We start from the raw sequence: 23,048 nt of genomic DNA, 5'->3' as shown, positions 1-23,048 counted from the left end.
CGAAAACATTACGCAAAAACGACATAGTTCAAAGAAATACTACTCGAAAATGGGAATCATTTCCCGAAACTCGTCGTGTAAAATGTGAGTAAAAGAAAATCGTAAATGGTAGCAGAAAACTTATTTATAAACATACCCATAGTTTTCACAGTCGTAAGCTTAAAAAAAATTATAGCGGACAAAATCAGTCTTTTCAATAGTTATCTGATCTGCTCAGCTAATCATCAGCACTCTCCCGTAGAACCACATTTCAGAAGCTTTTATTCTCTTCTCGTCTGTACTGTTCATCATCCTCTTTTCTTTTTCATATAAGCCAGCAGTCACCACGAATACTTGCAGAAAAGGTTTCTTAAATGTTTTTAATTTGTATTCGATATCAACATGTTCTGGTCGTTGCTAGTCTTCATTTTCTGTCCTCTGCTTTTGCCGTCAATTATTTGGCTGCCAAAGCAGCAAAAATCGCCTACTACATTAATAACAAGTTTGTTTGCCCGCCCATCCCTCGCAGCAAGCACAGAAATACTTGTTTTGTAAATAAAACCGCCCTTTCCAGCTACCACTTAATTTATTTATCACAGCCGCGTTTCGCCTTTTTCTTGTTTTAAGGCATCATCAGTGGGATCTATAACGATACAGTATTGTTAGTTTTAGATCCCACTGACGATGCCTTAAAACTAGAAAAAGGAGAAACGCGTCTGGGATAAATAAATTAAGTGGCAGCAGGAAAAGGCGGTTCTATTTACAAAACAAGTATTACTACATTAATGCCTACAACATCCTAACTATCTTGTAGACAGTATCGCTGCACTTGCTTTTTTTTTTTTTTTTTTACTCTGATAATAACACAGGCTTTTCAGATGATTTCATTGGAGATTAGCGTCGGAGTTTATTCAGCATGGGGAAAATACGAGGTTCAACACGATTTGTAAAAGGAAATTAATATTTGGCCTACAAATGGAACTGTTATGGGACCTGATGACTGTTAGTGGAACAAAATACAATCTATTTGTTTTTCACCCTCGTGTAAGAAAGTGATCTGCCAAGGAGGGTGGATGAATCCACTGATACTTATTTAGCTGAAAACTTCTTAATATAATAAGTTTCTAAAACGGACTAAAAAGTATTAATTTCTTCTAGCCCCTAACTCCATACAGAAAGTCTTGATAATTCGTACTGTGAATTTTTAATAGCTCTGGCGATACTTGTGAAAATTAAAACGAAAAACGTGACGAGCATGCAACAGATAATTCATGCTGAATGGTTCACAAAGTCCCTAGAAATTTTAATGCACTGCAAATGATATGAAGTGTTGTTTGATTTTTCTCAACAACTACCTTCTACGCTCTTTACAATTATCTATCACATGCGCCCTACGTTTTTCGTTTTATATTTCAGAAGTATTGTCAAAGCTGTTAAAGAATCAGGAGCACAAATTTTGAGAACTATCTGTATGGGGTAGGAAACACTTTTTGATACTTTAGTGCGTTTTAAAAACATTTTATATTAAAATTGACATTACCCGTCATTACCCGTCAATTACCCGTCAATTAAAGTATCTTATAGTACCTTTTCTGCAAGCTATGTTGAGAATGATTCAGTCACTGATCTCCAAATATGATGTTGTCGATCTTCAGAACCAGTAGACACTGGCCACGTACTACTATTTTTTATCGATGGTGGTAGAAAAAAAAGTGAGGTATTTTCATGTAGCACTTCGTACTGAACATTTGTACTTACTTTTCGAAGTACGAATCCTGTGCGATAACGACAATCAAATGAAGTGTTGATTTCTCGTGGTGGTTTTGTCTGCATCTACTACATACATATCATTTATTTTAATTCAATTGAATCATTTCCTTGAAAACTTTCACTACTTCGGAAAAGTGAAGGGAGGAAACACTTCAGATCACATTATTTCAACCGTATTCTTCCTTGAGATTTAACGATCTCGCACTATTTTGTAGTGAGCTATCTTCCTTCCCTCAGTTAATTTCTTGCATATTTTCTTGTAGGTTTTGACTAGAAGTTCTATTGTCCATCAAATTACTTCTTAAAGACTCACGTTTCAAGATGTCGACAGTGAGATTCCCTAGCGCTTGCAATCTTTTTTTTCCGTTTTCCCAGTTCTGTTTACCAGATAGTGGGCTTTCGCAGACGCAGTCCATTCCAATAAAATTCATTTGGGAGTGTGATAGCGTCATGTATTATGAATCTAACAACTTTTCCGCTCCTTACCCTGACGAAGGTTGTCTGCAGCAGCAGCCGAAACACTGATAGTTTTATCACGTATGACGCGGTCATACGTCGAGAAATACTTTATCTAAACGAACTCCTTCGCTTTTTTCTGTTGAGATGTATAGAAATGTTTGACTGGATTATCTTTCATGTTTTTCGGATGACCATAGAAATAAATCCTCCGCAATTTTATCCATATGAGAATGTAGCTCACGGCTGTGCCTTCACATGCACTCTCAATTTTCTTTGACTTGGTCCAAGATTTTTCTCAAAAACTGCCTTTCTTTGCCTGTTACTTGTTCGCAAGATCTTAGTTATTCATTATGAGATATTTGTCTACATACAGAACTTCTGGAAATAATACTAGTGAATGCAGCACAGTGTTGTTTTGAGAGGTAAGAATCGTTACGGTTTAACGTCGCATCGATATTACGCTCACTAGAGATCGAATCCTACCCCAACTGGCCAACAATGAGGAGAAAAAAGTTAGGGACACCACGGAAAACCTAGACTAGAATGGGCCGACAAGAGTTGTAACCATGCTCCCCTGAATACAGATGAGGTGTCTTAATCATTGCGCCATCTCGCTTGGTACCATAGTTTTTGGTTACGGATCTATCATAATACAAGATGTAATTATAGTGCCCGTATAAACATATTCAGTCATTCGCGATTTTCTTTCCTTCATTTTAGTCTGAGAAGAGAATCTACGAAAGGAAGTAGAATGCTTCACATTTGATTGGCTCGGCCTAATTTAAATCCGGCGTACTAAGCAAATAATGTATAAAACGCACCCTCCTTTTCCTCTCCGTCAACAGCTCTTTCATTGAAAAAATCTAATTTTTATTATTGTTGTTGTAGCTTACGTTGCAAGGCAATAGTCTCAGTATGACTTTAATTAGACAGAAAAGCCTCAGCAAAAATTGTTCAGTGGCTCTGAGCACTATGGGACTTAACATCTGGGGTCAGCAGTCCGCTAGACTTAGAACTACTTAAACCTAACTAACCTAAGGACATCACACACATCCATGCCCGAGGCAGGATTCGAACATGCGACCGTAGCAACAGCGCGGTTCCGGACTGAAACGCCTAGAACCACAGGGTCACAGCGGCCGGCGAGTCTCAGTAGACCAATACCGTATCAACGAAGTAACAAATAAAGGGAAGTCATGAACCAACAATATTAATAACGACTGGCTCTCTGTTATAATGCGCTGGCATAGTAATCATCTTCCATCAATTTTAGTTCCATGTGTTTGTCATCAGTTAGCTAAGTGTGTGACAAATCTAAGGATTAAATGTTTGTGTGTGTACACTAAAGGTAGTCTGAGTTAAGTTTGTAGATTAACTTAACTGCAGAGCGTATTTCATATGAATATGACATTTTTAATACGTATATAGAATTTTTAAAATTTATGTTGGAAACACTCATTTTGCTGACAAGGAAGACTAACAATTAACTGAAGCTCACTGATTTCCACAAGATATTCTTTTCAACAATCCAATGGTACTTTCCATGCTTTTATTTCAGGAAAGTATTTACTAACACTTTCAAAATTTAACTGGCGTGCTATGTCACCAGTCTCTCCCCGATAACTGAAGCTACGAGCCAATTTGTAATCAATTTTTCCCTCCGTAATGCTTCTCTCAACAGTCCACACTTACAACTGATAGAAGCCCCGTTAAAATAATACCAAGATCTATAGACAAAAATTAAGAAACCCATTTTCTATATCGTATGTATTACAACACGCTGTACATATAACAAGAAAATGCATGTTCAAGAACTGCGTATTTTGTTTGTTGGTATCTTGTTCAATGCGAAACAGAAGTTAATCTGCTGTGCTAGAGGGAAACAGTACAAACATACGGGTTGCTGTTAAGCTACATTAGATCGGTACGTATCCGTCTCCGGTGATGCGGCTGTTGCATGCGTGACAGCTACGGTCTTACCGTTATATTTTGCTAGTCAGGATGTCAAAACGCTAACAGTACAAACTGATAGAAAACAAAATTTACTGATTTTTTTTAGATTTTCGCCCAGAATTTGATAACTCCTCGAAGTTCAGTACTCTGGGCGGCTGCTTTGTTCACCTCTACGGTAGAGACTTAATTCACTGTATTCACTCTGGCTGCCACCACTGATGTAATTCTGTCTCTAAAGTGCTTAAAATATAAGATATTACACAGCATGAGATCGATCTCGTATCGTACAGTAACAAATTCTGGCAGTAAAGTCTTTCATACAGATCACTACTTCGATTAGTTGATTATCTCAGTGTTCCGGAAAAATTACTTCCTGTACGTGGGTTAAGACTGAAGTGTTTTAAGATACTGCCCTGAGTGAAGCAGTTTTCTTTTTTTCATGTTCCTTTGTTATTATAATTGATACAATAAAGTATGAAGGATGGGTACCGGTACTTATTTTCGTTGTATGGAGTTTATTGTTTAGATTGATGGAATACTAATCTATGCTCAAGGTTTGAATACAATAAGCAGGTAGCGGGCAACAGTTATGCAGTGATGAAGAGTCTTGCACAGTGTAGACCTAGCGTGGAGAGCTGCATAAACCAGTCTTCAGACGGAAGACTACAGCAACACAGCAACACACGAGGCATCCACTCTTTTCTTCTGCAGATGAAGCGCGTCCTTTGAACAGACTTACCTTTATTATGCTCGAGGTATTTTTCCATTCCCCAGCGGCAGCTACTGAATACTGTCGTACGGGGCGCTTAGGGCGTCCCTGCCCGCACCGTTAACAAGTGTCCTTCGTAGCGTTCCCTTATCTCTTCCAAAACTGCAGAGCTCTGCCCCGGACTTTGTTCTGGGCCTGCCCTGTTTACCTACATTTTCTCGCCATTTGGACGTTCCGGGAATTCACAACACATCCCTTCTGCACTCTGCCTGTAGGTCGTCAAGGACAAAGGTTCAGACAAAACCCCCACAGTCGCCACCAGAGCAGGTATTGGGATTTCCCAGACAGCCCTGCAGGGGCTTTGTTTGGCCATACGTCCTCCAACCCAGGAGCAAGCCTTTCTGCTTTTAGTTGACAATAAGCTAGAGAACCAATGTCACCAAACACCCAGCTTTCACAATTTTGGTAAACATTTTTGGAAAGCAGTGATCAATTAATTGTTATATTTTGACTAAAGTTCAGTCTTGATCACGTCATGTATGTTTTAATGATACAGGTAACCATCCTAAGGAGCCATAGGTCTGATGATGGTTTTATAGAAAGAACCGAAACCGGTTACCTGTATCATTAAAACATACATGACGTGATCAAGACTGAACTTTCGTCAAAAAAAAAAAAATACCCAGCTTTCACTTAGTTCACTGTACGTTTTTAGAATCTTCTGCATTTTAATAGAACATGAAATTTTGCGTGGTAAACAATATTTTTATTGTAAAGAAACAAACAACCCCAATGTCGATAATGTAACGCATATATATGAATAGAATTGGGGAGAAGACGAGTTTGTGGCACAACTTGACGAGAAGAAGGGACCGGTTAGTAGGACATGTTCTGAGGCATCAAGGGATCACAAATTTAGCATTGGAGGGCAGCGTGGAGGGTAAAAATCGTAGAGGGAGACCAAGAGATGAATACACTAAGCAGATTCCGAAGGATGTAGGTTGCAATAGGTACTGCAACAACATATATTACTGTACTTCGTTCAAAGACAAATCAATGACTGAACACGGTATGTGTTCGCTCATTACGTCTCCCAACAATTCGTTGCCGACTTCGCTGTTCCAGCTGTTGAATATTCTGAAAAAATATTGGATGAATACATATGCATGTCAAAGTTCGAGGAAGGGAGAGTAGCATATCAATGATAACAGTAGAACAGGTCAAACACCCTAGTTTAATCAAATGTAAAGCCACCGAAAAATACGTACAATGGCAGACAATCACAGAATAACTCAACTTTGCAGGGCAGAAAACGGAAGACAAATTAGAAGTGAGGTAACGCTCAAAAAACAATAGAAGTACAATTACATTTTCTTGTTTTAGCAAACGAATTTTCCTGTCTCTAACTGCTAGAATGTTCTGATTTGAAGTAAAGGTAGGTATCTTTCATAGGATAACTGCATTTGCGATTTAAACGAAACTTACGTATACGTACTTAAAAAAGGATAGGTACATACCAGCTCTAGAACTAGACTCTACCCTTAATATTAAAACGAAAAACTTCTATTTTTATAAAGAAAATCTCAGATCTACAGATGGCTAAAAAATAATTTTAGAAAAATGCCAATGTGTTTTCTCTTTGGATAACTTGTGTACAAGCCTATACTTTTTGTACCCTGATCAGGAGACCTCATTATCCGTGAGACCATTTTCTAGGATGGCCTTCGGCTGTGCGTCTGAGGTATGACTTTTGAGGTTATTTTATTGAGGTTCTAATAACTGTACGACAATGGCCTAAACGGCATGTATTGGAGCAGTTTGTTTGAATCTGAAACCATTAAACTACATCATAAACCTTTCTGGTTTAAGACACAAGCAAAAAGAGGACTCGTCTGCCCGTCTTTATCATAAATGTCGACGAAGTCGATATGAATGACAACGTATAAAAACGGAGGCAGAAAATGGCATCACTGTGTGTGTATGTGTCTCAGAGTCTTTCATAACAGGAAAATGAAACAAGGATATACACGCTGGAATGTCGGTAATAAGGAAAGCACGGTACAAAAATAAGTCAGAAAGACCAGTAGAGGCAGTGAAAGGAAGAGAAGGCTTGAGGAAGCCATTGTAAATCCGACGAATCGCAATTCCGATGTTTAACATGGGGGTACACGGGGAATGAAATCCAACACCCCGGCGGGAAATCGTACGGTGAAGCCTGGCTCGCGGCGCTGTGCAAGCTAAACGAGACGCCGCCTGCAGAAGGGCTTCCGCTTCAGAGAGTTTCCGTACGCTGGCCTGTCGACGGCACGTTTACGGCAAATACTTCAGTGTATCAAGCTCAGTAAGAGAACACTTCTCCGTGTCATTTCTACTGGATTGTACGAGTATATTATTGTAGATTTCATTCCAGATACTTACTTGAAGCAGCTAGTCTCTTTCGCACAAGACTCATCATCTCTAAATAGCTAGTACAAGCTACATACGTTTGAATCTGCTGGCACTACAATTTTTACCTCACACATTGCCAAATTGTCTATTATTTGATGCTTCAGAATGTGTCCTATCAATCGATCACGTCTTGAAAGACGTTAAGTAGTGCCACAAATACCTTTCTCCCCGAATTTTATTTAGTACTTCCATATCCAGATGTGAAAACTGCACAATACTGCAAAATACTAACGCGAATACTTTACAGACGAATGGAAAAACTAGTAGAAGCCGACCTCGGGGAAGATCAGTTCGGATTCCGCAGAAATGTTGGAACACGCGAGGCAATACTGACCCTACGACTTATCTTAGAAGAAAGATTAAGGAAAGGCAAACCTACGTTTCCAGCATTTGTAGACATAGAGAAAACTTTTGACAATGTTAACTGGAATACTCTCTTTCAAATTCTAAAGGTGGCAGGGATAAAATACAGGGAGCGAAAGGCTATTTACAATTTGTACAGAAACCAGATGGCAGTTATAAGAGTTGAGGGGCATGAAAGGGAAGCAGTGGTTGGGAAGGGAGTGAGACAGGGTTGTAGCCTCTCCCAGATGTTTTTCAATCTGTATATTGAACAAGCAGTGAAGGAAACAAAAGAAAAATTCGGAGTAGGTATTAAAATCTACGGAGAAGAAATAAAAACTTTGAGATTTGCCGATGACATTGTAATTCTGTCAGAGACAGCAAAGGACTTGGAAGAGCAGTTGAACGGAATGGACAGTATCTTGAAAGGAGGATATAAGATGAACATCAACAAAAGCAAAACGAGGATAATGGAATGTAGTCGAATTAAGTCGGGTGATGCGGAGGGGATTAGATTAGGAAATGAGACACTTAAAGTAGTAAAGGAGTTTTGCTATTTGGGGAGCAAAATAAGTGATGATGGTCGAAGTAGAGAGGATATAAAATGTAGATTGGCAATGGCAAGGAAAGTGTTTCTGAAGAAGAGAAATTTGTTAACATCGAGTATAGATTTAAGTGTCAGGAAGTCGTTTCTGAAAATATTAGTATGGATTGTAGCCATGTATGGAAGTGAAACATGGACGATAAATAGTTTGGACAAGAAGAGAATAGAAGCTTCTGAAATGTGGTGCTACAGAAGAATGCTGAAGATTAGATGGGTAGATCACATAACTAATGAGGAGGTATTGAATAGAATTGGGGAGAAGAGGAGTTTGTCGCACAACTTGACAAGAAGAAGGGACCGGTTGGTAGGACATTTTCTGAGGCATCAAGGGATCACAAATTTAGCATTGGAGGGCAGCGTGGAGGGTAAAAATCGTAGAGGGAGAATGTGTGTGAAATCTTATGGGACTTAACCGCTAAGGTCATCAGTCCCTAAGCTTACACACTACTTAACCTAAATTATCCTAAGGACAAACACACACACCCATGCCCGAGGGAGGACTAGTAGAGGGAGACAAAGAGATGACAACACTTAGCAGATTCAGAAGGATGTACGTTGCAGTAAATACTGGGAGATGAAGAAGCTTGCACAGGATAGGGTAGCATGGAGAGCTGCATCAAACCAGTCTCAGGACCGAAGACCACAACAACATTTCCTTATTAGTCACTCGATGTACCCACCCAATCTTCGACATTCTTTTGCAGCACCTAATTTCAGAAGCTTCTTGTCTGAAATTGGTATTGTCAACGTTTCAATCCCATCCAAGGCTACACTCCAAATACCTTCAGAAAAGATTTCCTAATACTTAAACGTACATTAGATGTTAAGAAATTCCTTTTTCTCAAAAATGGTTTTCTCGCTATAGCCAGTCTGCATTCTGTATATTCTCTACTTGGGCCGTCATCACCTAAGCTGCTGCCCAAATACCAAATCTAATATACATACTTACAGCGTCTCATTTCCTAATCTAGTCCCTTAACATTATCTTAATTCGAATACATTCCATAACCATTCTTTTACTTTTTCTGATATGCATCTTGTAATCTCTTTTCACGACATTGTCCATTCCGTTCAACTGCTCTTCAAAGTACTATGCTGTTTCTGACTCAATTACAATGCCAACGGTAAACTTAAAAGTTTTTATTTCTTCGCCCTGAACTTTAATTCCCTTTCCACATTTGGTTTCATGGTACAACCCTGCCTCACTCACTTCTCTACAACAGTTTCCTTTTCATGTCCTTAAAATCTTACAATTGCAGTTCGGTTCCAGTACAAGTTATAATTGATATTGCGCTCCCTGATTTTTATCCGTGGTGGCTTCATATTTTCAAAGAATTTTGCTTTGTCAGCATTGTCAAAAGCTTTTCTGAATCTACAAATACTATAAATGTATGTTACCGTTTCTTCGTCCTATTTTGTAAGATAAGAGGCGGTGTTAGTCCTGCTTCGCTTGTTCCAAAATTTCTCCGGAACCCCAACTGGTGTTCCCCGATATCGGCTCCTGCCAATTTTCCACTTTTCTGTAAATAATTCATGTCCTTACATAGGAACCATCAGTTAAACTCATGTTCAGCACCTGCCTTATTTTGAATTGGAATTAGTGCATCCTTCTTGAAACCTGGGGTTCTGTCCCCTGTCTCATAAATCTTACACAGCACTTGAATAATTTTGCCATGCTGGACTCTCCCGAGAACATCAATAATTCTGTGAGAATTCTTTCTACTCCAGGGGCCTTGTTCCTGCTTAAGTCTTCCAGTGCTCTGTCAGATTCTTTTCATAGTATCGTGTCTCTCATCTCGTCTTCACCAGCTTCTTCTTCTCTTTCTGCGATATTGTTCTCAAGTTTGTTTTCCTAATATTGACCGTTTATGTAGTCCTTCCACGTTTCAGCTTTCCCTTCTGTGCTTATTATTACTGGTAATAAGGTCAGTAAACAGTCACAGTTAATTACTCTCTTTCCCAGAGCCGAGCCGTTCCCGTTTAGGACCGACAGGTTAATCTTCAGATTGTTCTGTGTGCCTCATTTGATGTCTTTTGTCGTAAAATAAGAGCGCAAGATTTGAACTGCCCGCCATTTTCGCTGTCCTGATTCGACAGGTAGATAAGTGTGACAGGTCAATAGCAGTTAGTAAACATGTAGCGATATAACATTGCGTCCTAATTCTTAAACAACACTATCAGAATTGTGATACTTTGGTTGCTATGATTCGTGAAGTGCGTCCAATTTTCGTTTTAAATAAAGTCACAAATTCATCAGCTGTGGAAAGTATAATCGAAAAAGTCGAAAGCGCTGGTTCAGTTGTGATTTGAAAGGCACGACACGAGCTCGTGACCATCCAGAAACAAAAATCGTGACGAATCGCGAGGGGAATCCAGGGACCTCGATCCGTCATCGTGCACGAGAACTGGATGTTTCAGCAACCACTCTTCACCGTGTTATCATTAAAAATTTGCTTCTCAATGCTTATAAAATCCACTTGACTTAACAAAATGGTTCAGTTAGCTCTGAGCACTATGGGACTGAACATCAGCCCCTAGAACTACTTAAATCTAACTAACCTAAGGACATCACACACATCCATGCTCGAGGCAAGATTCGAACCTGCGACAGTAGCAGCAGCGCGGTTCCGGACTGAAGCGCCTAGAACCGCTTGGCCACAGCGGCCGGCTCTTGTGAAGTCATCAGATGATAAAAACCAGTTTTAAAGTGATTTAGATGAGATATCTGTATGGTGCGAAAACTGGCAGTTGACTCTAAATAATGAAAAGTGTGAAATCGTCCACATGCGTGCCAAAAGGAATCCTCTAAATTCTGGTTACACGATAAATTACACAAATTTGAAGGCTGTGAATTCAACTGAATACTTACGGATTATAATTACCAGGAATTTATCTGGAAACAATCACATAAGCAATGTTGTAGGGATAGCGAACGAAAGAAGCGGCTGATTGGCTGAACCGTTAGAAAATGCAAGTCTGCTGAAGAGACTCCCTGTAGTACGCTTGTCCGTGTTCTTCTGGAGTACTGTTGCATGGTGTGAGATCCTTACCAGATAGGATTGACGGAGGACGTGGAAAGGTTTCAGAGAAGGGCAGCTCGTCTTGTAGTATCTCGAGATACGGGTGAGAGTGCCACAGATATGATACGCGAATTGGGATGGTAATCATTAAAACAAAGGCGTTTGTTGTTTAGGCAGAGTTTTCTCAGGAAATGTCAATCACCGACTTTCTCCTTTGAATGCGAAAATAGTTTTTTGGCACCCACCTATATGGGAAGAAATGATCATCAGAGATCGCAGGGAAAAATTTAAGTGTTCGTTTTTACCGCGTACTGTTCGGGAGTGGAACGTTAGAAAAATAGCTTGAAGATTGTTCGATGAACTGCCAGGCACTTCATTGTGAATTACCTAGCGATGATGTAGATGTCGAAAGTACGTCTGAAACGTTGTCGTGGAAAATTTGTAGGCCTGACGTAATATAAATGGCTTAGCGAATGGAGTAGCCCATAAAATCAACAATGACACTACAAAAAGATAATAAGCAAAGACAGTGCGAAAATAGATGAATAGACTGCAACAGAACCCAGTGCACGCAGTTTTTGATACAGACATGTAAAAGCTGCAATTAATTGTAACAAATGCAGATCATATTTGGAAGTGATGACATGCTGAACAGCACCTGACTGCTGCTCTCTGCAACACTTGAATGTCCTACAGTCACTGGCAGTTAAAAGCACAAACTTGTTTGCTTTGCTCCTTGACATCATGCACAGCAGTAACCTTTCAAGTTCTCAAATGATTTTCTTGGCGTAGAAAAGGTGCATAAGAATTATCTGTATTGCCAGCTCGCTAAGTTAGCTTGGGTCGATAGTGAAGTGTTTAGGATTTCTAGCGGCCGCACAACATAAACTCTAGAGACAAGGAAGATATTAACTTGGATAAATCTTCCTTGAGCACTATTTAGCAAGGTGTGCTTTATTCACCAATTTTACTTCCGAGTAGGCTGCCTGTAGAGCTGAAAAATGTGGGATAAACTGCAGCATTTCAAATCTAAGTCGAAAGGCTTCTTTATGTGACACTCCTTTTATTTTGCGCTGTGACAGATTTCATGACAGGATGGATTTAATCCAAAGTATCCCACGGTTCCTGAGAAAAAAAAAATGAACACCCTAAAAAGGAAGCAGCTGGGAAGGAACGTCATTCCAGTCGAATCAGGGATTTAAATCTCCAAGCGACGCTCACAAACTTTCTAATGTCCTGCTTAGAGCGCAGTTAATTAGATTTTGAATTCTTCATCTCGCCAAATAGTCATATTTACTTAGTTACATGATTACGACTATTAATATTATTATAACCGGACGGGTGCCATAGTGAAATCGCCGTATTTAATGCAAACTGGCTGTCGTTCCACACGCGAGGGCGTCAGAACCGGTCTGTAGACCACCTGATAGCACCCGCTGACGCCGGGCCGCAGCAGGTTTATCCTCATTAAGTCCACTGGATCTCTGCCCCCACCCCTCCCCAACACAATCTCTGACAAATCAGCCTCCGAGCCTACATTAGCATGGGCCCTGCTGGTAGCTGGTACGTCGGTGAAGGTGGTGCCAATCAGAACAATACTTCTCCAACTCACGATTACACAGGGTACTCGGAAACTCCCGTTGCAAACTTTTTGTAGAGGGAAATAAGTACATAATATTTTGAACAGAAACCAATGTCCGAAAACCTACCGTTTCCGTTCTACGACGGTTTGAATTCAGATGTGTGAAGAGGAAAGAGAAAAGTTTCGGAGTTGCTTGTCCTGGTATGCACCAGGGTAGACACGATGACGTGTACTACCTCAGGCGGTCACCCGATGTCACAGTAACGTCTGGCTTGCTGCGACACCTGTTCAATGCCTGTGCGTCTCCTACACAGTGAACATGTTTCGGTACACGTTTTCGGAATACACAGACGTGCTACTTGTGTATGGCGAAGCTCGAGGTAACGCAAGAGCAGCTATTGGGCTGTATCAAGAAAGTTTTCCGCAACGCCATCGCCAAACTTTTTGAACAAGTTACGCAGCTGCTCCGAGAAACAGATACCTTCGACGTGAGGGGGCAAGACTGTGGTGTTCCACGGCAACGTCACACGCCCGAATTCAATGTAATGCATCGCTATAAAGAGAATGCGTCAACGACAACTCGAATAATGGGTGTTGGTCAGAGTATCGCCTGGGACGTTCTGCGTAAGCAACAATTTCACCTGTACAGCTTACAAAGGGTACCCGCTATGGATCCAGCCGATTTTCCTCAACGCGCTGCCTACTACACGTGGTTCCTGCACCGTTGCATCGACGCACCCATGTTTCCGTGTAGAATTCTGTGCACAGATGAATGCAAGCCGCGCGTAGTGGCCGCACGGTTTGAGGACCCATGTCGCGGATTGCGCGGCCCCTCCCGCCGGAGGTTCCAGTCCTCCCTCGGGCATGGGTGTGTGTCGTTTTCTTAGCATAAGTTAGTTTAATTAGTGTGTAAGTCTAGGGACCGATGACCTCAGCAGTTTGGTCCCTTAGGAATTCACTCACATTTGAACATTTGATTGCAAGTTCACTAGAGAGTGTGTTTTGAATTCGCGAAACAGTCATGTCTGGGCAGACGAGAACCCTCGTGCCACGTATGTTCAGTGATTTCAGCACTGGTTCTGTATTAACATGTGCGCAGGTAGTCTGGACGATCATGTCAATGGGCCGTACCTGTTCCCGCTCAAGCTACCTGGTCCTCCGTACTTGATATCGCTACAAAACGTATTGGACCTATGCTGAATGTCCCATCGACGATGAGCTGATAAGAAATGGAGTACAAAGTTGGTTTATTTGAAGGATGAGGAAGAAAATTGGCCATGTTCCCAAATACGAATCCTTTGTTTAAAAATGGGCTCTTAAGATAAGATGTACTGACATAAGAAATACAGAACTAGGTCAGGTTAACGTGGTTGAGCCACGAAGCATAATACTCATGGGCGTCTCCTATCTAACAGTTTGGCTCGAGGATCAAAATCTTACAACACATTCAACTATCGCCTCCTAGTCAGATAAGATGGGGGGCATGTCTGTTTGTAAACCGTACGATGCCCTCTTGTCACGATGGAAAACACACCCAATTACAATGTGATGAAACCAATGTAAGCCTGTAAGGCCGCAAGATTTTGCCACTATACCTGAGTAAATTTGACAATTCATGTTTCATTTACTTAGTATGGGATCGCATTTTTAGGTGGGGTTATCGAATTATGAATCATTTACTGGTTGATACTGCGTAGCCTCATACTAACGTTTTTATAGAGACGCATGCTTTGAGTGTAATTTCGCGCTGGCTCTGATAGCAGGGCAAGCGTGGGCATTTGCGGTCCCCGTGATCGGGACGGAACAAGGAGGACAGTTTATGGCTCTGAAAAGAGAACGCTGTGGTGAGGCCGTTGGAAAGAGGCCTCTCGCGATGGATCTGTGGTCGCTGAGGAGGCTGGGGCAAGCATAAGATCGTAGAGATAGCATCTTAAAAGCGCCGCGACCTGCCTTTTTTAGCACAAGGAAATCATGTGGAATGCCTGCAGCAGATACGGGCTAATGGTAGCAGAAGTTCTCGCGCCAGATGCCAAGGCATTTTCGCGCAAAAAGACATAGAAACGTATCTGGTTGGCTGAATTGTAGACGGAGGAGGGGTCACAATTTGTTCGAGAAGTTTCTGCCCTACTGGGTGTAAGTTGAAGGCGGTTAGCTGACAGCTTCACGACGTGGAGAGTGAGAGATATTCAGTTCGTAACGGGGGCAGTGATTGGCCACAAGGAGAGTTCACGCTACCGATGCGAGATATGCTCTGAACTAGGCTCTTCGCGCCGATGGGGCTCTCTGCCGGGTGTCGGTAGGGCACATTAGACTGGATAACGATTTTGGGGACTGTCTGGCGTGTGTCGTTAGGACTTACTGGACAGCGTTTCCAGACATTAGTGGACAGGCGTCAGTGAACAGTGTCGTCACTATTAAATTCGAAAGTGCTGATATCGCCACTACGAACGGCATCATTCGATCATTCGTCTCTCGTAAGCAGAGATACGAACCTGTTTTTTTTTTTTTTTTTTTTTTTTGTGGCGGATGAGGCATTACGAAGTGTTTCTTGACGACCGCATGCTTGAGACAAGTCTCTGATCCTGGCTTATGAGCAAGCAGAATTCTTGATTCGTGTCCGGCATTGTACTGAAGTAGCTTCGACCCTATAAGTCTGCGGACGCTGTTTCACTTCCTGTGTGTAGTCAGAATTTTCAGCCACACAACGCACTTCGTCTGCACGACCGCCAGCAGCAGTGAGCAGATCACCACTCCAGAATAGTTCTTCACCGCACCGAATTCTGTGATAGATGTATCATTTCTCGGCAGATAGCAGGTCTTTAACAGTAAATGTGTTAAGTTCTATTTGATTGATTGCAGAGCCCTTTACTGTTTGCTCAGTATCCCCGTGGCATCAATTATCACAGAGTCCACAACTGATGGCAAATTCCTTGAACTTACTTAAAAGCTCACTGCTCTTTGCGACAAACACGTTCCTAGACATACAGTCCGTGTATGAAAACCTCCCGCTGCTGTGCTGAAAACTGAATAACGTCAAATGAAGAACAATAGTGTTGCTGCTCACAGACTTTTCAAGGCAAACAAATCTGAAACTTGAACTTTACGAAGAACGTAGAAAGCTGCGAAACAGGGCAAAGCAATAGGTTCACAGTGCTAAAATCAGGCACGTTCTCTCTTTTGCGCGCAGTGCTTCGACACCAGTGAATCTGTGGAAGAGCCTCCTTAGCTCGGATGTCGGAAAGACAAAATCAGAAACTTTTTTAGGTCTCAGCTGACGAACGGAATGAACTTTTCTCAGCATCAGTCAACTCTCATGCCGCAAAGAACTATCGTCCGCAAGAATCCGCAGAGTACATTACTAAGTACGAAACTTTCCGCCTAAAACACGAAACAATTAATACGACTAGAAAAACAACAATGAGAATCTCTTCTGTAGCGATAGTCAACGACGGTATCAGCATAATAATGATCAAGAATGTTGCTGATACGTAAGTATCTATCTTAACAGACTTATTTAATTTTTCTCTTGTAAATGAAATACATTCCACCCGATGGGAAACAAGCGTAGTTCGACCTATCCCTAAGACCGAAAACCAGGGTAATTAACGACTAGTCAGGATGTTACTTGCTGTGTGCAAAGTCCTGGAGTGTGTTGTTCACGATCAAATTACTGGACACTTACGCGAATTCAAGTTCTACAATGAATTTCAGTCCGGCCTTGGTAAACCGCACTGCACAAATACTGCGGTAATTAACGTAACTAATGATGTGAAGTATGACAAAGGCAACCGTGAGCCAACAATAATAACAATGCTAGATTCCAGCAACGTATTTGATACTGTCAGCTGTGATATAATAACCCAGAAAAATGTGACAACCAATTATTTCAGTTAGTGCATTAAAGAGGTTTGATAGTTACTCGAAAAACAGAGTTGTTTATTGCCTGTGGGAATGAAAAGTAGTCGTGCAAGCGTATTCTCTCAGGAGTGCCACAGTGGTCAATCCCAGGCCCGCTTTTGTTTTTCGTGTATATCATGGTACGTTGTCGCTTCAGTCCTTCTGTAAATACTCATATCATCTCTATCGCGACAACCTCCAGCTTTACCTAAGTGCCAGACTTGAAGGCATCAGTTCCACAATCATCCGGATAAATGATAATCTTTATTCAGTGGTAACATGGACACAAAATTTGGTACTGAAACTAAATTCGAAAAAGTCACAAGTAATCTTAGTAGCCCATCAAAAATTAATAAGTTCAGATTTCCACGAACAATTGTCTCCTATTCTGCTAGAGGGTGTTGCAATACCACATCAGAAAACAGTGAAGAAATTGGGTCTAACTTAGGATGAGCATCACAGTGGGCAGAAAATGCTGTCGCCATGTGCAGGAAGATTCCCTTTTGCCCCTGTGCCCTATAAAAGTTTCGGAACATATTTCCACAGGATGTGAAACGTAAACTCATGCAATGAGTCATTCTACCGAACTTCCACTATTACGATGTAATTCAACACCCCACGAACAGTGTGAAGTCTGCAGCTCGTGGTCGTGCGGTAGCGTTCTCTCTTCCCGCACCCGGGTTCCCGGGTTCGATTCCCGGCGGGGTCAGGGATTTTCTCTGCCTCGTGATGACTGGGTGTTGTGTGATGTCCTTAGGTTAGTTAGGTTTAAGTAGTTCTAAGTTCTAGGGGACTGATGACCATAGATGTTAAGTCCCATAGTGCTCAGAGCCATTTGAACCATTTTGAACAGTGTGAAAACACTAGACGGTTAGAACTAATCGTGAATGCTTGTGTTAGTTACATTTATAACGTTCGTCTTTATGACCAAGTCAGTGCTTCACAGCGCAATTAAGTTGGTTGCAGCCAGACAAGTTACGTGGCTACCGCACGCTATGTGTACTTCATCGGCTCCTCAGTACTCAAGCTCCCCAATACTTCGCATCAGAGATTGAATACTTGTCATTTCATCATAATCGAAACATAAAGTCCCCCTTATGTAGTTCCCTAGCTGTGTCCATGCATAAAACAAATCATTCACAGACTCTATGAGTCACGCCACCTTCTTTCTTCCTTTGTTCACTAACTATATGTTATCTCGTTACTCTGTCTCCCCCTCTTCCACCTCTTTCTCCCATGCCCATTACTACTAGCGCTCATTATTAAAACTTACTTTCCCGTAATTTCTATTTGATGCTGTACTTATCATTAACGAGTATAAAGAGTGCGTATGTTTTTTTATCTGTGTTACTGTAATTTTTAATTTCTAAAAGCAGTGTAACTTGCTTACAGTAATTTGTGTGACGTAAAATACACTCCTGGAAATTGAAATAAGAACACCGTGAATTCATTGTCCCAGGAAGGGGAAACTTTATTGACACATTCCTGGGGTCAGATACATCACATGATCACACTGACAGAACCACAGGCACATAGACACAGGCAACAGAGCATGCACAATGTCGGCACTAGTACAGTGTATATCCACCTTTCGCAGCAATGCAGGCTGCTATTCTCCCATGGAGACGATCGTAGAGATGCTGGATGTAGTCCTGTGGAACGGCTTGCCATGCCATTTCCACCTGGCGCCTCAGTTGGACCAGCGTTCGTGCTGGACGTGCAGACCGCGTGAGACGACGCTTCATCCAGTCCCAAACATGCTCAATGGGGGACAGATCCGGAGATCTTGCTGGCCAGGGTAGTTGACTTACACCTTCTAGAGCACGTTGGGTGGCACGGGATACATGCGGACGTGCATTGTCCTGTTGGAACAGCAAGTTCCCTTGCCGGTCTAGGAATGGTAGAACGATGGGTTCGATGACGGTTTGGATGTACCGTGCACTATTCAGTGTCCCCTCGACGATCACCAGTGGTGTACGGCCAGTGTAGGAGATCGCTCCCCACACCATGATGCCGGGTGTTGGCCCTGTGTGCCTCGGTCGTATGCAGTCCTGATTGTGGCGCTCACCTGCACGGCGCCAAACACGCATACGACCATCATTGGCACCAAGGCAGAAGCGACTCTCATCGCTGAAGACGACACGTCTCCATTCGTCCTTCCATTCACGCCTGTCGCGACACCACTGGAGGCGGGCTGCACGATGTTGGGGCGTGAGCGGAAGACGGCCTAACGGTGTGCGGGACCGTAGCCCAGCTTCATGGAGACGGTTGCGAATGGTCCTCGCCGATACCCCAGGAGCAACAGTGTCCCTAATTTGCTGGGAAGTGGCGGTGCGGTCCCCTACGGCACTGCGTAGGATCCTACGGTCTTGGCGTGCATCCGTGCGTCGCTGCGGTCCGGTCCCAGGTCGACGGGCACGTGCACCTTCCGCCGACCACTGGCGACAACATCGATGTACTGTGGAGACCTCACGCCCCACGTGTTTAGCAATTCGGCGGTACGTCCACCCGGCCTCCCGCATGCCCACTATACGCCCTCGCTCAAAGTCCGTCAACTGCACATACGGTTCACGTCCACGCTGTCGCGGCATGCTACCAGTGTTAAAGACTGCGATGGAGCTCCGTATGCCACGGCAAACTGGCTGACACTGACGGCGGCGGTGCACAAATGCTGCGCAGCTAGCGCCATTCGACGGCCAACACCGCGGTTCCGGGTGTGTCCGCTGTGCCGTGCGTGTGATCATTGCTTGTACAGCCCTCTCGCAGTGTCCGGAGCAAGTATGGTGGGTCTGACACACCGGTGTCAATGTGTTCTTTTTTCCATTTCCAGGAGTGTATATTCATTGTTTGCTTGGATACAAGAGAGTGACTAGTGGCTCTAGTATTGTCAGGTTAAATGAATTTATAAATAAGCTCATCGGAAAAAAATAGTCACTCCTAGAGAAATCACTGAAATCCTCATTTAAAACCGTATAAGTTCTACCCTGGAACTGATAACCGCCTGCATTTGGTTAGGGAGTGGGTCCACAAGGCTGTGCAGGTTCGTCTCATCCAGGCGAAGCCACTCGCTGAGGATTTGATTGCGCAGTTTCACGAAATTGCGGGGATGCTGATGTCGGCGTTTTACCCGCTATTACAACATGTCCCACAGATTTTCTATGGAGTTCATTTCAGGTGATTTTGCAGGCCAATCCAGGTGCAATATTACGTCCCGTCATTTAGCTATTGTCCACGTTAGATGATGTCTAGCACCGAAGACGCGCAGCTTCATGTGCCTACGTGAGCGATGACCTCTTGCGAGGTGACCGACTGCGTGCGGTTCCCGTCGCCATGTTCGCTTGCTACCAGGGCCTTCATTCACTGCCTACAGCAATTTCTATAGGATTTAGACTAGATTTTGGTTCACAAGTCTTGAAACGCGTGTCCGATCCCTCTCAGGTAGGATCTTTAATCAACTACCTTCGTTTTTCATGTCCACGTGTGTTACACGACTGCTTGTAGGCACGTTGATCAGCTCGCCACGAAACAAACAAATGCAGCAACTTCACACACTGTATGGCCTTGGGTACGGCCAAACACGATGGCTCCTTTTTGCCACTCTGTCATGCCCTTAAATTTAACCATATTTACGTACAACGTCCGCTTGAAACATAAAAGCGTCACTGATCGCCACTTCCTTACGCTCACGTCAAGGCAGTTCGCGCGGGCCGGCCGCAGTAGCCGAGCGGTTCTAGGCGCTTCAGTCCGGAACCGGGCGACCGCTACGGTCGCAGGTTCGAATCCTGCCCCGGGCATTGATGTGTGTGATGTCCTTAGGTTAGTTAGGTTTAAGTAGTTCTAAGTTCTAGGGGACTGATGACCTCAGAAGTTAAGTCCCATAGTGCTCAGAGCCATTTTTTGAAGTTCGCGCGGTTGAGCGCCTGACTCGATAGCTGCGCCGTCTGTGAAGGATTAATGTTTCGCAAGTGCGTGCGCATTGGGGTGACTAATTATTTGTCCGGTGAGCTCATATCTGCATATCTGCGCCATCTGGAGATGCACAACGCAGCACGCAGCAAAATGAGACATTGCAAAGGGTACAGTGTAGAGGTTTGGCTCTTTAACCGAAACTTTAGCTATAGTCTAAAGTTGATGAACTTCACATTGCCTCACGTCGCTTCTTTGCTGTCCTAGTTATCACGGGGAAAATCTCTCTTGCAACCGTGTTTCAAACCTTTAACATCTGCTTTCATTACGACCAAACAGTTTCGTCTAAGTAGTTATAGTCACAGACTTCGTGTTAAATGGACATGCAGGTGAACGTGCAAAAATTTTCCACTGTAGCTATTTTGTATTTTTTTGTTATATGTTATACGGATCGTCAGGGATGGAATACTGATATACTTGGTGAGTGAAGATTACATAAGGTCCTTGTATGAAGTAGTGCTTTATGCATGATATCCCAGAAGGAATGGCCAGTATTCAAGGATATAATAGGAACGATCATTCGAAGCAAAGAAGTCTAGTAAACATGGTCTCTAAAACGCATACATTAAGAGCTGTGAGCACTTCTTCTTCTTTGATACTTTGAAACAAATCTTTTCTACTACAAGCTCTTCGCTTTCCATATTTTTAGCGGTAGCATATGAGCCAAAAAAAGAAAAAAATATACAGTAAACTTGGGCTCTAAAGTGCATGCCTTACGAGCTACGAGCACTCGTTCATCTTCGCTTATGTGAAACACATCTCTTCTACTGAACGAGTGTTGACGGGTCTTAAGGTATGCATTTTAGAGTACTTATTTAATAGGTTTTATTGCTTCGAATGATCGTTTCTGTGATATCCCTAAATATCGACCATTCCTCCTGGGACACCCTGTATACTGTTTATTTAAGTTCTTAAACTCATTTAGATTTTATTCCTTTTCTGTTGCCGTGTATGATAATGACTTAGTGAACACTTGCCGATGAAGACATCGATGCTTTTTGTTACTGTTTCTAGGTGATCGCTAAAAGTAAAGTACAACTGCCCTCAACTCTATGGTGGGTTTGGACACTACAGCGCTTTGCTACATATGATCCTATTGGAGGTGGGACTCCCCTACTTTCCTCCAGTCTTTGAATTGGCTTACAGCGCCAGCCATAAGGGGATCTACGGTTAACGTCGACCTCTACCACGGCGCAACTTAGTATTCTTCACTTCCACAAATCATTACCAGTGGTCAAAGCCAAAATAAGCTACAGAAAAGAGACTAGGGCTGACTAGGGATCGAATCCCAGACCTTTGGATTTGTAGTCAGACACTCATCCATTTAGTTACAGAGGTATACAGATTATAATGACAGGCCAAGTAACTTGAATACTTCTCTACACTACAGAGTGGTACAGATACATGACACAATTTTCAACAGTCGCCAAGCATCTGTAAACAACGGTGGGAACGTTCTACTAGTCGTTCAATTAATCGACGACAGAAATCCGCACCTTGGTGACGGAGTCATTCGAGAACTGCTGTATGAACGTCCTCATCGTTGGAAAATCTCTGTTATTTCAGTTTCCCGAACAGACATAAACCATATGGTGCAAGATCTGGATTTTCCAATGAGCATCGCCCACGTCTGTGCGTCCTTCGTCGAACTGTTGGCAGCTGGAAGCAACATTACATTTTCTCCCTTTAACGTTAAAAATTCAGGGAGAATTCGTGTGCAATTTAGACGTTTTGCTTACAAGAACAGTAATGTCTCCCGTATTTCACCTTTGGAGAATGTTGCCTACACACAAGTAATTGATATGAAAGGAATGGAAAGAAAAATGGATGAGACAGAGATAGGGAGGTAATAATGACTTCCAGCTGCGTAGGGCATTGCGGCAATGAAGTGGCGATAGCTGAAAATTTGTGCTGGACCGGGACTCGAATTCTGATGCTCCGCTTTCTGGAACGGCTGCCTTAACCGTTTCGGCCATCCGAACACGCTTTCCGTCAGATCTAAACTGTCAACTTCCTGCTCGCCGCGCCGCACTGACACCCTCTCATTAACCCGGTAATCGCAGATTTCTGTTTCCCGTAGGAATTTAGACGTTGACTGTGAATCCGCACTGAAACTTTTCCATCAAACATTCGTCGCGCCCATAGAATTACAGATATGTAATGTTACCAGTAGTTTCGCTATTTCTCTCTCACACTGTGGTACACATATCATCCGCGCCGCAGCAGAACTGTTTGCTGGAATCCCTTATGAGAAGGTACCCCTCTCGTTATGCAGCGGTCTTGGCATAGGAGGATAAGTAAAGCTTACTTTTTTAAGCT

The sequence above is a fragment of the Schistocerca nitens genome, chromosome 4 (genome assembly GCF_023898315.1).
Source record: "Schistocerca nitens isolate TAMUIC-IGC-003100 chromosome 4, iqSchNite1.1, whole genome shotgun sequence".
Lineage (NCBI taxonomy): Eukaryota > Metazoa > Arthropoda > Insecta > Orthoptera > Acrididae > Schistocerca > Schistocerca nitens.
This window is presented reverse-complemented; position numbering follows the sequence as displayed.